Here is a 17,189-nt window from a genome sequence, read left to right on the forward strand (position 1 = left end):
TGACTGAGGAACATACACTGTCAGTGAGAAGCTATATTGCCTGAAAGAAAATTAGAGGCAGAATTGATACCCAAATTTAAAACCAGTTTTTGGAAGCTCATACTTATTGGAAGAATATACTTAGATGCATAGTGGAAACTGCAGTTTTTCTTGCCAAGCGTGGTCTGCCAGTTGATGGCTCAGATGAGACTGTTGAATCAAAACATAATGGCAATCGCACCTTGGCGTTCTAGAGCTAATTGTGAAGATTGACCATTTCTTAGCTCAGCACATTAGTGAAAAGCAAATTGTGAAAAAGACCATACATCATAACTACCAAAGACTCTTTGTAATGAATTAATTCCACTGCTGGCAAAGAAGATGCTCTCAGCATCCATGTCAGAAGTACACAGAAGGTTTTACTAAACAATTTCTTCAATTTGTTGAATTCACGTCACTCTCAGTTATAGAGAAAAGATGATGGAAGTTTATCTATTTGGATACATCAAGTTAAAACTGAATCCAATGTGACAGAATGTTTTCCAAATACTGAAACTGCATTACTAACTGTAGTAGAGAACATTCCTTCTATCTTCTAACAAGGGTCAAAAATGTCCTTTAATCCACCATGACTCAAGAACATGTCAGTGCTTTGCCCCTCTTGGGCACTGAGAATGAAATCGTCAGCTCTTTGAATTATGATTACATAATTCATGACTCTGCAACAGCTAAAGCTAGGAAAACAAAACTGTTTGAATAACTGAGTTAGAATAAATGTGTTGATTTTATGTAACTATGATGACTTCATAATTTTTTTTTGCAATATGTAATTCATACTTAGGACCTTCCCTCATATTAGCTTTAGGCCCCTCATAACCTTAATCTGGACCTTAAAAACAATGAATAGTCCTGCAGCACCTGAAAGACTAACAAGATATATAGATGGTATCGTGAGCTTTTGTGGACACAACCCACTTCTTCAGATGAATGGAGCAAGGGGTCCAGAGGTAGAAATAAATAGTAGAAAAAGAGGGGATGGGGAGGGAGGGAGAAGGGGGGCTCTTTCCCTCCTCATCCTCTCTTTTTCTACTATTTTCTCTAAGGTGCTGTGGGACCATTCATTGTTTTTAAAGTTTTTTTCAGTTATAGACTAACACAGCTACCCCTCTGAGACTTTTAATCTTGATTTGAGTGCAGAGTTTATTTACATACTGTGACAAACTGCTGGCTAAGCCAGAGCTCTGCCACTACAGCCTGGCTGAAAAAGCCAAATGGAAGCCAGCTGAGCAAGCCCAGGCCTGAAGGGCTAATGGAACCCAGAGGGCTACATAAGGCAGCCAGAGGGGACGGGAGAGGAGCCAAGGTGTGGCTGAGTGTGCTTCCCCAGGCAGAAGGAGAAGCTGGCTGCATTTGTTGTTACACCTTGCTCTGCTCCTTAATAAAGTCCTGCAGGCTTTGCTGCTTGTCTGCCTGCTGGGTTAGCAAGGCCTGTCTCTCTGCCTGGTGGGACTACTGAAACTTTGCAGGGCCTGCTGCACTTGCTCTTGTTGCTTGAGGAGCAACTGCAAAGTCTCCTCCATCTCTGGGCTGCCAACCATATTTGCTGGCTCTGGATCCCGCTCCTCATACCTCCTGTGGCCTTCTTGGGTCACAAATCAACCAGGACCCATTTCTGGTGCAGTCACCCATGCCTTTTATTGTCAGTGCCAGTTTCCCACTACCTTCTATTTACAGAGCTTTTCTTCACAGCAAACTTAGCCAGCCTCTCCTTCTGCCTGGGGCAGCACACTCAGGCTGGCTGTGTCTACACTGGCATTAATTTCTGGAAATGCTTAAAACAGAATAGTTTTCGTTATAAGTATTTCCGGAAAAAGAGCATCTACACTGGCAGGCTGCTTTTCCGGAAAAGCCCTTTTTCCGTCATTTTCGCGATCGGGGCTTTTTTCCGGAAAAGACTACTGGGCTGTCTACACTGGCCCTTTTCCGAAACAGTGTTCCGGAATAAGGACTTATGCCTGAGCGGGAGCAGAATAGTTCTTCCGGAATAGTGGCTGATTTTGTACAGTAGAGCATCGTTGCTTTTCCGGAAATTCAAGGGCCAGTGTAGACAGCTCGCAGCTTATTCTGGAAAAGCAGCTGATTTTCCAGAATAAGTGGCCCAGTGTAGACACAGCCGCTATGTCTACACTGGCAGGTTCTTGTGCAAGAACTGCCGTTCTTCCACAGAGCGTCCTCACTGCCTGCCTGCTCTTGCACAATAAGTTTTACAGTAAAACATGGGAAGAGAGAGATTCTTGCATAAGAGCTACGCTCTTTTCTAACAAGTGTAAGCCCTCTTGTTCAAGAGCTCCTGCACAAGAGGGCAGTGAGAATGCGCAGCAGCGGTTTCTTGCACAAGAAAGCCCTATGGCTAAAATGGCCATCAGAGCTTTTTTGCGCAAGCGAGCATCCACACTGCCATGGATGTTCTTGCACAAAAGCACATGGCAGTGTGGACGTGTCTTGCGCAAGAACCCACTAGTGTACACATAGCCTCACCCTGCTCCCCACTCCTCTCCCTTCCTCTCTGGCTGCTTTATCTAGCCCTCTGGCTAATGAGGCCCAAGCTGTTTCCTTAGCCCTTCAAGCCTGGGCTTGAAGAAAGCAGATACATATAGCCATACCAGCTCAAATTTCTGAATGTTCTTCAGATACAGCCCCATATAGTAATCTAATCTGGAGGCAATGAAAACCCTGTTATGGGGTCTGTACCCAAAATAAATATTTACAGTCTTGACTAGTGCAGATGGAAAAACAACATTGCTACTTATCACATGGGTAGCCAGAAGAAGCTGGGAATCCAATCAGACACTCAGGTCACTCACCATTGGTGATGGGCAGCAATAGTAAAGCTTATGACAGAACTGTCTATTTTAAGTAACAAAACAGTGGGCAAAGTTCTATAAATTGCATGTATACAGCGTCTGCTCATGTATACACCATCTGCTCATGTAATCTCTCTGCTTCTTGATTCCTTTTCTCTCCGTGCTCATGCAGCTTTAAGCTGCTTTTAGCTCATACCTCCTTAAAAGATGCCTTACAACTGAACTAGACCCAGAGAAATTAGTGTGTGTTCTTCCACTCATAATAGAATGAACCAGGTAAACAGCTGATCCTTGTTACCAAGGCAACTGTGAAGAGTACAGCCTGTTTATTCTCATAAATTATAAAAATATCTGTGTCTTCAAACTCCTGGTTTCTTCTGCACTCTAAGAAATTATATTCATAAGGCTTGTGCATTCTGTAGCACAAGCTGTTTACAGAAAAATTTTCCATTGGTCAAATTAATCAGAAATGTAATTAGCAATTTAATTTGCAAACTAATTTGGCAAAACACTCAGTTGTTGGGATTGCAATCTGGGTCTAGTTGTGGTTCAGTAGCCTGTGGCTTTATAAAATAAATCTAAGAAGCCTGGGGAAGTACAAACCAGAAAGTGCAGAAGAGGAAGGGATGCTTCTCTTTTATCTTACTCTCAGCTGACCTGACATGAATAGGTCATGTTTTCTTTCTTGTGTGAGGACAGAAGGGACTTACGTACTGTGTATGAAGTGCAAGTGGCTGTCTGTGATTAGCATCACTACTCCATCGTCAAGGAAGAATGGAAGTGGCCACCAAAAAACACAAATGAAGCAATAAATCAGAGAGGAGGCACAGCTATTTGTAGCCACTGGAGACAGGATAATAATTAATCCATAGAAAGGATTAAGGAGACCTCTCTATTTCAACATCCCATCAGAAAAACCAACCAAACAAGCACATACCACTGCAGGACTTTAGAGAAATGATGCAGGACTGATAACAACAAGGGATCTAGATCAGGCCTGGGCAAAATACAGCTTGCGGGACTGATTCGGCCCACCAAGCCACCAGATCAGGCTCACAGATGCTGTGTGGGGAGCCCCAGACAGGCTCCTCACTTGCCTTGCCCCACCTGCATGCCACTCAGAAACACAGCTTCTGGGCAGTTTCATTTTAAAATCTGTGAACCCAGAGGGGAGGGGGAAGGCTTTAGAAGCTGCTCCCGCCCCCAACACAATCCCATTGGCCATTTTTTGGCCAGAAACTGGGCAATGGCAGCCAAGAAGCACCACACCCCCTCCCCTCTGGGGTTGGTAGTTATTCACAGAACACATGGCTGCAGCCTATGTGGGGAAGGGGCAAGCACAGAGATTGCTTCAGGAAAGTGCTGGGCTGCTGGCTGGTAAGTCTCCTGGCCAGAGACTGCCTCTGGCACCTCAGACCCTACCTCTCCCAACCCTCTGCCCCCAACTCCTGCCCTCTAGCCCACATACCCAAATCCTCTGCCCCCTCCTGCACCCATATCCCTTCCCAGATCTGGCACCCCAATCCCCTGCTCCAGATCACAGTCCCCTCCTGCCCTAGCTTAGAACCCAAACCCCTGCACTTCAATCCTCTGCACCCCTTATGTACCCCAATTCCCTGCCCTAGGTCACAGTCCAACCCCCTGCACTCCAGTCCAGTGCCGCAGCTCACAACCACCTCCTTCATCTAAACTTCCTCCCTTACCCCAAGCTCCCTTCTGCACCTAATCTCCATCCCATGGCTGTGTCTACACTGGGCCACTTATTCCGGAAAATCAGCCGCTTTTCTGGAATAAGCTGCGAGCTGTCTACACTGGCCCTTGAATTTCCGGAAAACGATGCTCTACTGTACAAAATCAGCCGCTATTCCGGAAAAAGTATTCTGCTCCCACTCGGGCATGAGTCCTTATTCCGGAACACTGTTCCGGAATAGGGCCAGTGTAGACAGCCCAGTAGTCTTTTCCGGAAAAAGCCCCGATCGCTAAAATGGCGATCAGGGCTCTTTTCCGGAAAAGCGCGTCTACATTGGCCACAGACGCTTTTCCAGAAAAAGGGCTTTTCCGGAAAAGCAGCCTGCCAATGTAGGTGCTCCTTTTCCGGAAAAACTGAAAACGGAATAGTATTCCATTTTAAGCAGTTCCAGAAAGTCATGCCAGTGTAGACACAGCCCTCGATTAATATCATGGAAGAGTATGGCCCTTTACCACTTTCCAAATTCTTGGAGTGCCCCCCCCATAAAAAATTATTGCCCTGATCTAGATCTTACATAACTCTTCATGAGTAGGTCAAGGTGATGTAGGGAAGTACTGTTATCCCCAGGGCTACGTCTACATTGGTAAGATTTTGCACAAATACTTTTAACGCAAGAGTTTTTGCGTTAAAGTATTTGCGCAAGAGAGCATCTACATTGGCATGTGCTTTTGTGCAAGAGATGTGCTTTTGCGCAAAAGCATCCGTGCCTTTGTAGATGCTCTCTTGCAAAAGAAAGCTCTGATGACCATTTTAGCCATCAGGCTTTCTTGCGCAAGAAATTAATATTGCCTGTCTACACTGGCCTGTTGCGCAAGAACAATTGCTCAAGAGGGCTTATCCCTGAGCAGGAGTGTCAGAGTATTTGTGCAAGAAGCACTGATTTTATACATTAGAACATCAGTGTTCTTGTGCAAGTACTCGTGGCCAGTGCAGACAGGTGGCAAGATTTTGCACAAAAGCACCCGCTTTTGCGCAAAATCTTGCCAATGTAGACACAGGCCAGGAGTATTACTACAGTGTTTCGGGGTGCTACAGTAAAATACAAAAGGAATTTTTTTTGAGACAGTAACTTCTTTCTAGTTAATGAAAGCATAGAAAGAAGAACAATACCCATTTAAGCACTAATTTGTTGGATGCTACTCTTTTCAAAACATCAACTAAAATTATCAATACTGTTTTGAGAGCTGCCCTTAAATGGAAAAAAGTAAGGATTTTGATTATTTGGAATAAACATAATTTTTAGTGAGCCAATGCAATTCAAAAGAGTTAAGATGGAAACCCCTGCAGAACGAAGTTGAACAACTGCTATAAGAGATTCTTAGCCAAAGCAATACCAACCATTACTCTGCTTCTTCTCTGTCATCTTTGAATTATGGTAAAAAAAAACCAGATAATAGCCATATCCCCAATACAGACTCTTACCCACCCCTGAGATTTATTGAAACTGACATTTTTATTGGCTGTCTTCAGAAATGTAACAGCAAAGTAAGTATTTTTCTTAAACTGATGATAATTTGACAGGGATCTTTTGAAGTGCCTGACAACACTCATTGACATGACCCACAGTAGTAGCTGGAAAATCTTTAATGTAACATTTAACTGTCAAAACCAGAAAATGTATAAAACTGTACTGTTTGGTAGAAAGAATCTGCCACATTTGTCAAATGCTGTGGAGGGTATGATCCCACACTGCCCTAACAAGGGTTAAAATCAGCCCTATGAGAGGACTGAGATGGAGCTCACAGTTGTGGCACATATCAGCCAATTAGGGCCCAGCTGGGGGCTATATAAATGAGGGCTTCTGGAGGAATGAGAGATATTCTTGCTCCAGCTGTGGAGCAGAAGGGACCTGACTGCCAGGGCTTTGGCCAGGCAAACTCGCATACTGGGGCCTTGCTCTCAATGCCTCAGGCTACTAGGGCTACAGGGAAGCAGCCAGGGCAGCAGAATACAAGAGATGCACCCCCTTGGCAATGATGAGGGTCCATTGCAGACTGCAGTTTGTCCAGGGGGCAGGGGCTAGAGGATGACTGACAGTGAGTTGCTGAGGCAAGTTGGGCATAAGAGTTTTGGGGTTTCCTGAGGGGGAGGATCCCAGAGGGTGGGTGCAGGGCAGTACCCTGAAGGAAGGGCTCCACAATCTGGAAAAGTACCCTTTGCAGTTAATATAGTCAGATGACTGGTTGTTGGGGAACAGATGGGGATGTGGGTGCTGTGAATGACCCTTCCTCCCCACAGTTGGGGAAGTCCATGGTGGCAAAGACAATGATGATGGGGTCCACACCGCCCAGAAGGATGAACCAGTGCAGCAGGATGGTGTTAATGGCCCTCACCACCTGTAGAAGGAGGAAACAGGGAATCACAGGGTTGCCAGAGCCATGGGAACTCCCTGAGACCAGCCCCCTCCACTTCCCACTTACACCAGGACCAACCCCGATCTTGCCCCATCCCCCGGCAGGCCTTTGTGAAGGTGGAACTGAAAAATCTCCCAGGGAGGGAGCTTCCACCACCACCAACCCCATCTCTGCTATGGAACTCCATTCTAGCAGTTCATCTCCCTCCCAATAACATAGTAAGAGCTCTGTACCTGCATGACCACAGCCCTGATAGTCAGTCTCCCCATGCCAAACTGCTTCCTGATGGAGCAGTAGCTATCCGTCATGATGAGCTTCTGCAGTATGATAACGACCCGCTTCTGGAGGAGGCTGACAAGTCGCATGTGGGTGTCCTGGCACCTGATGGCAGGGGTGAGCAAGGAACACAGCTCCAGGAAGTGTCCTTCTACATGTGGAAGTTCTGGAGCCAGTGCTGGTCATTCCAGTGTTCCACCAGTCGGAGCTGGTGTCCAGCCACCAGAAGCGGCGGTGCATGGTGTACAGGGGAGGGTGGGAGGGCTGTGCTGCATGAGCAGCACATGGAGAGAGGTGAGGAGGTCCCCCACAAGGAGCTCCGGGTCTAGCTTCTGCAGTGCTATGAGAGCAGCCTACAAAAACTCCTCTAGGAGTTGCAGCATGAGATCCAGGAGCTGGCAACTGCTTGGAGGCAGGTCTGGTTTAATGGCAGAAGTGCTGTGGTGCCCACAAGGGCAGCTAAAGCAGGCTGTGGGATGGGCTTGCTGTCCCTCAAGGATATAGACAAAAGAAAGGAACCTGAAACACAGCTATACAGGAGGGTCTCTTTAAGTATGAGCCTCAGCTAGATTCTTCCTGAGGCTACATGAACTGACTGCTGTCCTGATGCCCTGCCTGAAGTGTTTCTGGATGTTTTAAATGTGATTGAAGCACCAATGCATGTGGACTCTCTATTTCAAAATAGCTCAGCACTATTTTGATTGGCATTTGCTGTGTAGACGTGCTATTTTGAAATAAGCTATTTCTGAGTTTTTCTTCTGAAATAGCTTATTCTGAAATAAGTGTGCAGTGTAGACCTATGTGTCCAGCAGGAAGTGTTGTGGCCATGAATTGCACCTTGTTACAGAGAGGGATAAATAAAATGCAAAAATTGGAAGGCAGGTCATAAAATGCTTCAATAGATGCCCAAGAAATGCACAAAAAGCTGTTCTAATACTTGAAGAAACTAGAAATTTGTAAATATAACTCCAGGCTTATGGGACTGGAAAAAAAAACTGGTTTAAAATGATCCACCATAGCTGGAGAAGTTTTTCTTTAAATGGAAGTGTTAACATGGACAAATAATAAATTATTGTTCTCTTGCTTTCTACATTGCTATTAACATTTACAAAAAAATGGCTGTAATTACTATGCTTCTTTGTTTAACAGTTCCACTGGTCCCATTATTTTGTTATCCCCCCTTTCCAGGCCCATTTATCCAGTCCTGGTCTCATCCCTTTTTTACAGCTTGGAGGGAAAGTCATCTAACAAGTGAACTATCAGGCACTAAAATAGCTGGGAGGAAGGTGATTAATGCAGGTACCTAAACCCTACAAGAAGTGAAAATGTGGTGGCTACGTCTAGACTGGCATGATTTTCTGGAAATACTTTTAACGGAAAAGTTTTCCGTTAAAAGCATTTTCGGAACAGAGCGTCTAGATTGGCATGGATGCTTTTCCGCAAAAGCACTTTTGCCGGAAAAGCATCCATGGCCAATCTAGACGCGCTTTTGCGCAAAAAAGCCCCGGTCACCATTTTCGCGATCGAGGCTTTTTTGCGGAAAACAAATCTCAGCTGTCTACACTGGCCTTTTTGCGCAAAAAGGACTTTTGCCCGAATGGGAGCAGCATAGTATTTCAGTGCTTTTGCAGTAATTCAAGCGGCCAGTGTAGACAGCTGGCAAGTTTTTCCGGAAAAGCGACTGATTTTCCGGAAAAACTGGCCAGTCTAGACACAGCAAACGTGTACAAATGTATAGCACAAACATGTGAACACAAAATCAGAAAGGCAATGGCACAAAATGAGCTATACTTAGCAAGGCCATAAAAGGCCATAAGAAGAGGTTACATACATTAAAAGCAAAGAGGAAAAAACCAAGGAAAATATGTCTACTTTGTTGGAACGGATAGCTAATAATGGATGACATTAATAAGATACTTAAATGTCTATTTTACTTCCATCTTCACTAAAAAGTTTAATGATGATCAGATACTAAACATAATGAATATTTACAATATGAGGGAAGGAATGCAAGTGTAAACAGGGAAAGATAAGATTGAAGACTATTTGGATAACTTTGATGTATTCAAGTTGGCAGAGCCTGACAAAATTCACACTAGAAACTTAAAAAAGCAGTTGAAGCAAACTAAGAGTTGTAAGTAATTATATTTGAGATCCTATGGATCATGCGTGAGGTCCCAGAGGACTGGAGATGGGTAAACAGAACCTATATTTTAAAAAGGAAGGAAAATAAGAGGACCCAGGGAATTATAGATCAGTTAGCCCACCTTTGATCCCTGAAAACAAATGGAGACAAAGAACTTAAGTAAGCAGTTTGTAAGTGCCTCACCTGTAATATTATAAGGAATATAATGGATTTGTCAAGAACAAATCATGCCAAGGAAACCTAATAGCCTTCTTTAACAGTGTTGCTAGCTTAGCGAATGGAGGAAGCTGCAGCTGGTAGTAAGGTTTCTGACAAAGTCACATATGACATTCTCATAAACAACCTAGGCAAATGTGGTCTAGATTAAATTACTATAAAGTGGATGAATACTGGTTGTAAGACCATACTCAGAGGGTACTTCTATACTGCACAGCTATTTCAGAGTACTGGATGTGTCCCAAAATAGCTACCCTCTGTCTTCACAAGCTGCTTGTTATATCAAAATATTTTTTAAAATAACAGGTGTGCTATTTCAACATCCCAGCAACCCTCATTCCATGCATTATTATAATATAATTAAAATAGTGCATTATTTTGAAATTCAATCAAAATAAGATACGCAATCTGTGGAGCACAAACTGCGTATCTTCTTTCGAGTTTAGGGTGCTATGTAGATGCACCCAAAGAGAGGTTATTAATGTTTCACTGTTAAACTGGGGAAGGAATGCAATAAGTATTCAGTGGGATTTTTGCAGAGGTTAGTCCCAGGTCTGGTACTATTCAATATTTTTAATAATGACTCAGACAGTGAAGTGGATAATATGCTTATACAATTTGTGGATAACACCACACTTGGAGGGGTTTCAAGTACTTTGGAGACAGGATCAGAATATAAAAATACAAATTGAAGAACTAGTCTGAAACCAACAAGATGTAATTCAAGACAATTAGTTCAATGAAGAAGGAAAAATCAAATACACAGGTAAGGTGCTTACAAAATAGGGAACTGAATGGCTACACATTAGTACTGCTGAAAAAAAAATCTGCATTAAATGCATCTAGGACAATTTCAGACATATATTAGGACCATTTTTATAACTATAAGGATAGTTAACCACTGTAACACACTTCTAAGAGAGTTTATGGAATTTCAATGATTGGAGGTTTTTAAGAACAGGTTAAACAAATACCTATTAACAATGGTTTAGGTTTACATAATTCTGTCTTAGTTCAGGGAGCTGGACAAGATTGTGTTGTGAGATCCTTTCTAGCCTTAGATAAACATGACTGCTGAAGTACTATCCACGGGGGAAATTGCATATTGTCTTGACTGGGTTAAAGAAGACTGAAAAAATAATTTTATGATATAACCAGCCTGAATAAGAGGGGTCATTCTCAATGAATCCAAGAACAGATGTGAGCTTGTGACAGGAGAGACACTGCCAACAGAAAGGGTTTGAAGGACACTGAAACTTACCAAGGTTTTTAGGAGAAAGATAGGTGGCACCTGGTAAGACATTCATGCATGCAAGTTGTTTATTGTTTTCAAGCTATGTTTCATCTGTCCTACCTTTGCTTTATGAAGGCTGGATGATCACTGGTTAACTCTGACATAACCCCCTGGAAAGAACTTGGCAGAGGTGCTGAACTGAACTCAGACTTATTATGGTAATGAGAGTGAGTATCAGGAGAAAATGACAGTTTGAATGCCTGGCTTTGAGAGAAATGTACATGTTTTCACCCAAAGAAATCATAGCAAGAAGCCCAGCACCTGAGTGTGTTACCTACCAGCTCTGTGCTCTTAGGGAGCCAGGGAGTGACACTCATGGAAAACCATCCCCCTCCCCCAGGCCTCTGCAAAAATCAAAGACAAAGCAATGAAAAGGATGGGGAAGACCAGGGCCAGCTCGAGCCATTTTGGTGCCCCGGGTGCATGGTGCATGTGCGGCCCGGCCATGGCTGCTGGCGCGTGGCCCAGGGCTCACTGCTGGGGTGCATGCGCGGCAAGGCGACGGCTGCTGGCGTGCAGCCTGGGACACACCCCCCAGGACGCACGGCACATGCGCTACCCAGCCCGGCCTGGTTATTGTTGCTGGTGCACGCGCTGGGCTGTACAGAGCCCTGTGGCCGTGGGTGAAAGGGCGCTGCTGGCCGGCGCTGCGGGAGCTGGGCACGCGGCACCTGATGGCAGCTATAAGGGACGCTGATGGCAGCTATAAGGGACACAATTTTACAGCTGCTATCAGGCGCCCCCCCCCCCCCCATCGGTTGTCCTGTCCCTATTAAAAACTCCTACTTTTGCCCAAGAAAAACTGTTCTGATACCTGGATTTAAACCTCATCAGTTCCACTGAGACTTCTTCATCTCCTGTCTGATCATGCTGAGGGCTCTGCTCTGCTTGTCTCCTGCCCTCTGGACCCCTGGCTACCATCTTCATGTCGAAAGTGTCCGTCTACTATGTACATTGGACAAACATCTCAGACACTTCGCCAAAGGATCAATGCCCACAAAACAGATATCAGACAAGATCACAAAGAAAAAATAGTTTCTTGCCATTTTAACCAGAAAGGACACTCTCTCAATGACTTAACCACCTGCATTCTGCTACAAAGACCTTTTACATCTGCACTTGAAAGGGAATCCTCTGAAACTGTCATTCATGTTAAAATTCAACACTCTCCGGGAAGGAATGAACAAAGACTCTAACTATCTTACCCATTACCAAGATAGCTTCCCCAGTTATCACCTCTAATACCATTAGCTCACAGACATCCCACTCTCCCCACCTCTAATATAATTAATTCACAGACACTTACCTTCCTTCTCCTCTCCCCCGCCCCCGTATCTCCCTCCTGTTCTGAAATGTGATTTGTCCTTTTCATATGTGTTCATTTTTTTTAATTGTATCCTTTGGTATATATGGTTGTGACTATTTTCTTTCACTACTTGATCTGAGGAAGTGGGTCTGGCCCACGAAAGCTCATCATCTAATAAACCATCTTGTTAGTCTTTAAAGTGCTGCATAGTCCTGTATTTATCTTCATCTGGGAATCCCAATCAGTGCAAGCTCCATGGAGTGGTGAGATCTCTCTCTCTCTCTCTCTCTCTCCTTCTCTTCCTTTCTGCCCCCCCCCCCCCCGCTCACTACTTCTCTAAGCATAGCCTTCTGATTCTGCCCTATGTAAACTGTTATATGGTTACCTAACATTTGGAATCAGTTTCAATTTAGATTTAATATTGTAATTTTTGTGTGTTTGGCTTCCCATATATACAGGGCTCAACAAACCGTTGATTCTACTTGCCTGGGGCGAGTAGATTTCAGCTGGTCACTCTGTGTGCCCCATTCACCGGCACATGTGCCGTGCCGGCCTGGAGCATGCGCAGTGTGGGGCTGCCGAGGAGCTCCCGCCGCAGTTTGTCAAGCCCTGTGTGTGTGTGTGGGGAGGGTATATGTATATTCACTATTCAGAAATAAATAACTTTCATTGTTAAGCTGGTTGCTTCTTCCTCTTTCGCTCACTCTTCCTCAAGGGGTGTTGTTTTGGCTTCCCCATTCGCTCTGCAACAACGCTTCCTGTACCCAAGCTAAAGATCCCTGTAGTGCCCAAAGTCCTGTGGGGTTTGCTCATTGTGTGGTTTACCAGTGAATGATTGTGCTGTGAGAGTGGGGATAGGGAAGTGTTGTACCTAGGGGCATATGAGGATGGCAGTTTAAAGTGCTGTTTAATTCAGCCCACTGAGTCCAAAGACTCATGAGGGTTCAGTGTGGCATTGCTGTTAAACCCAGCCTGCTGAGTCCAGGGACATATGAGGGGTCGACTTGTGAGTGCTGATTACTCCGTCTTCTCAGGAGTGCTCTGTTAGTGTCTGTGAGTGTCTGTGTGTGTTGCTAAGGTGGGAAGAACCCCTTCCTGAGGAACCTAGTTCCTGCAGGAGCGCTCCAGTGGGAGGGGGGAATTGGCAGCAGGGAGAATTCAGCTCCATATGAGAGCACAAGTAAGCACAAGCAGCACACTGATAGAATTGTTAACCTTCCCCCAATCCCATAAGAGTAACCCTAATAAATGAGCATACCCCAGAGTATTGGACAAATCTGGAAACAAGTGAGGTGCTCTCAAGGAAGCCATGAAGGGTTCAGACGTGAGTTAACTCACCAACTTGACAGCCCCAGTCTAGGTGACCTCTAGGCATTGCCATAACATATGAAAGTGTCATGTCCTAAAATTAAAAGAACATGAGATAAACAAGAACAAGTACGATCAGCTACTAGGAGAAGCAGCTTTTTATTTCCCTCCCTGCCTGGTTCCCATGCTCTCTTAGGCTAATGTCACCCAGCCTTCGGGTGAAAAGCCTAGGATGGTCCCCTCCATTGTCATAAAGGGAATGTAAGCAGGGGCTGAACTGCTGCTTGCTATCAGCCAGCTAAAAGGAGGGGTGGATGTGCCCACTACAATTGTTTAGCTCTGCAAGGTAATTAACTGTTAACTGTTGATATGGAAATACAGCTCAGGAGAGAATCGGAAGTGTGGCTATGTAAATCCCATTCTGCCAGGGCTGATGGAGGGTCAGTGTTGGCAGGGGCAGATTACAGCATAACTCCGCGGGGCCCCCCTTTTGCCATGGCGCAGGCGCCGTGACGCCATGCGCATGCGTGGTGGCGCCACGGCGCATGCGTGGTGGCGCCACGGCACATGCATGGGGCTTTTTTAAGCGCGGGGTCCGGGGTGGCCGCCCTGTTCGCCCTGCCCTATATTCGCCCCTGAGTGTTGGAATGGAATGTGGAGAATTGTAAATAATTTGGGACTGTTGTGGGGGTCACTAATCATGCTACCCCTAAATGTGGGAACTGTAAAACATGCCACCAGTGCTTGCAGGAGACACACTACCATCATGGTAAGAGGTCTCGGAGGAACTAGCCTCCCCCCTTCCAGACTTGAGTGAACTGATCTCAGGGGAAGGGTTAAAGGACTTGAGTCAGCCTGTTTCACACCTGCCAGGTGTGAGCTGTGAGACTGACCCAACCTGCCCCTTTCCCCCTTTGTTTTAAGGACAGACCTAAAGCAGACTCCCCAAGGAGTCTTTTCTTTTGCTAGTCCAGTGGAAGTTGGATTCCTTGGCCAGTCCTGCTAGTGGCTAAAGAGTTGAAATCATGGAGAGATGAAATCACTGGTTTGGCTAAGAGCCAGACCCATTGCAGCCAGTGAAGTGGCGGCGACCAGCGGCGTGGCGTGGAGCAGCAGCAGGCGAGGAGTGGCAACTAGCGGTGGCAGCAGGCAAGGAGTAGTGGCAGGTACCCAGCGGAGCATCCAGTGGCGTGGGATGAGACAGCCGGTGGAGCGTGGCGGAGTTTTGTATAAGGTGCCCCCTATCTATCCCCACACCCTCATTTCTACCCAGGTTGGGAGGTGAAACCCTGCGGGTGAAATTTGGGACTCTGGGTCGCACGGACCAGGGACAGAGGCTTTTGGGGGTGTTGGACTTTTTGGACTTCGGGTGATTCTTGGCTGGGGGAGGGGGGGCTTGGCTCATGTTTGGGTTATGAACTCTGTAGTGTTTTCCCCAAGTTAATGCCGTATGACTTCTCTCTCTGTTTCATTAAATGTTTCTTTCCTACACTCAGACTCAGTGCTTGTGAGTGGGGAAGCATTGTCTCTCAGAGACGCCTAGGGGTATGTGAATTTCTCATTTTACTGGGTGGGGGCTCGAGCCGGTTCTATGTGAGATGGACCCCAAGATATCGAACTCAGTCCTGGTTACTGCCAGGCCTACCCGGCAGAAGGGTTACAGAGAAATTGCAGTTGTTTTGTGGAATTTGTCAAGGGATGGCTTTCCATCTTCAGGAGCCCTGCCCCCTATTTTATAGCAGGCAAGTGAATCTTGTCATTTGTTGCTTTCATATCAGTTACTTCCAAATTTCTTTCAGAAATTTTCAGATTTCACAAAAATGGAGGACAAATGAAAAAATGAAAACTGACAATCCTTGCAATTTTAATATTAAATATAGGGTTTGTTCCAATTAAAAATGATGCTAAAATAACTGAGTGGAAGGACCCATCTTAAAAAAAAAAGTATGATTTTAAGAATGGACAAGTTGTCATGACAGTTAGATCTTCAGTCAAACTGCAAATGCAGGGAAAGTTACCCTTTGAAAAAGGTACAGCATGACCTTCAACAGTACTAACAATCTAGAAGTCCACTTCCAACTGTACTTAAATTCAGAATCCCCAAACTTTATATGAAAGTTACAGAGTGCCCTGAAATATTAAAGCTAGGAACTGGTTCTTTATCAGCCTTTTTCTGTTCAGTCCTGATGTTACCCACAATTAATGGAGAAACTGCATTACAAGCCTTTTAAGAATCGTATTTCCCCTGTTAAAAATCTATAAATCGTTTTATGTGAATGAGAATGAGAGTATTGAACCTTCTACTTATTTCAATCTAATCCATTCCTATCACTTTGACTGATTTAGGTAATTGATCTTATTTAACCACATAAATCACCAAAGGATAGGGCAATTTGCACAGTGCAGGATACTACTTATAGCATCAGCAGTGATGACACGATAACCTTCAGTTGTTGACATTGTATCATACAGGCTCAGTCTTGTTCAGAGTCCTGGCTTGCCTTTTTATACAAAATGACATCTCTCTATAACCAGTGACTGTGTTGTCCAGCAGCTGCCAAAAATAATCAAAATTGATTTTAAAGGGATTTAAAAAGGGCGAAGGATGTTTCATTTTTAATACAAATGATTTAATTCTTGAAGTCTTAATCCAATTAATTGGGGGGAAAAAACAAGTCATGCAGCTTTACACCAAATAGAAAGCATTTTAAAAGCACTAGCTTCGGTCATATACAAAACTGCAAAAATCCCCCTTCTTCCCAGTTCTCCCCACAACTTCAGTCCTCACAACTTCAGTCCTCCAATCAGAGCACTCATGGGAAGAGCGATTGACAAAGTGTAGTAGTTCAGAGATATTCTTGAAGACAAATCAAGGAAGACCACCAACCCATTTTTCAGTGGTGACCCTTAATAGCCACCTTTACTCCTGAGGGTGAGATAAGTGCAGCCTTACAGGAGTTGAAGGAAACCAAAGGTCATCAAAGGTGCTAGGGATGAAGAATTGATATCAGGCACAGCTCTCTGTTTAGACTGGGAAGTGCGGTCTTTCCTTGAGAGAGGCACAATGAGGGTACAAACAGCGAGAACATACTTTAAAAAAAAATTAAAAAAGCTTTCGCACCAGAAATCAAATATCGTACACATACAGATAAAATTTCCAAGGAGAACTGATAGTTGAAAATCAGGGAACTTCTAATATAAAGGAGATTTGAAAGAAACAAGACGGGAAATGCAAACAAGAAATTCACTGACATGTTCTTTGATTAGCCATGAATGTTATAATTAGTTGTAGCTATGGACTTCTGCTTCATCTCCCCTCCCCCGTAACTCATTGACTTATATAATCTAAATTTGCTAGAAGAAAGAAAGTAGTGTATCTTTTATTTAAGGGGGACTTTTTGAAGGAAGGGAGACAGTTTTTTACTGTCCAACCTCAAAATTGCACAATAGCACATTCACTTTTTTCTCCTCATCTTCTCCCTCCACCACCTCAGTGTTCCTCCTTAGTCCATGGAGAAATGTTAACATCCTTTTAAATTTTGTATTTGGTAGAGTTTGTGATGGTTTTCACTTTGAGGCCTATGCTGAAAGTACCATTATAGTCCCTCATATAAGACACTGGGCTGGGAATCAGCAGAACTGGACTCTACCATTGATCAGCTGCATGACTATGGGCAAGTCATTCCAGCTCTCTAT

At 44.5% G+C, this 17,189-nt stretch overlaps 1 long non-coding RNA gene across 1 annotated transcript in view; it reads right to left on the reverse strand.

Annotated features, from left to right (window-relative positions):
* Positions 1 to 6,173: 6,173 nt before the first annotated feature.
* LOC142818706 (uncharacterized) overlaps positions 6,174 to 17,189 on the reverse strand; it is a 67,370-nt gene continuing 56,354 nt past the window's right edge. Inside the window, exon 6 of the long non-coding RNA XR_012896306.1 lies at positions 6,174 to 6,929. This is a non-coding gene — a long non-coding RNA (uncharacterized LOC142818706). The remainder of the gene's footprint in view (positions 6,930 to 17,189) is intronic.

The sequence above is a fragment of the Pelodiscus sinensis genome, chromosome 17, assembly GCF_049634645.1.
Source record: "Pelodiscus sinensis isolate JC-2024 chromosome 17, ASM4963464v1, whole genome shotgun sequence".
NCBI lineage: Eukaryota > Metazoa > Chordata > Testudines > Trionychidae > Pelodiscus > Pelodiscus sinensis.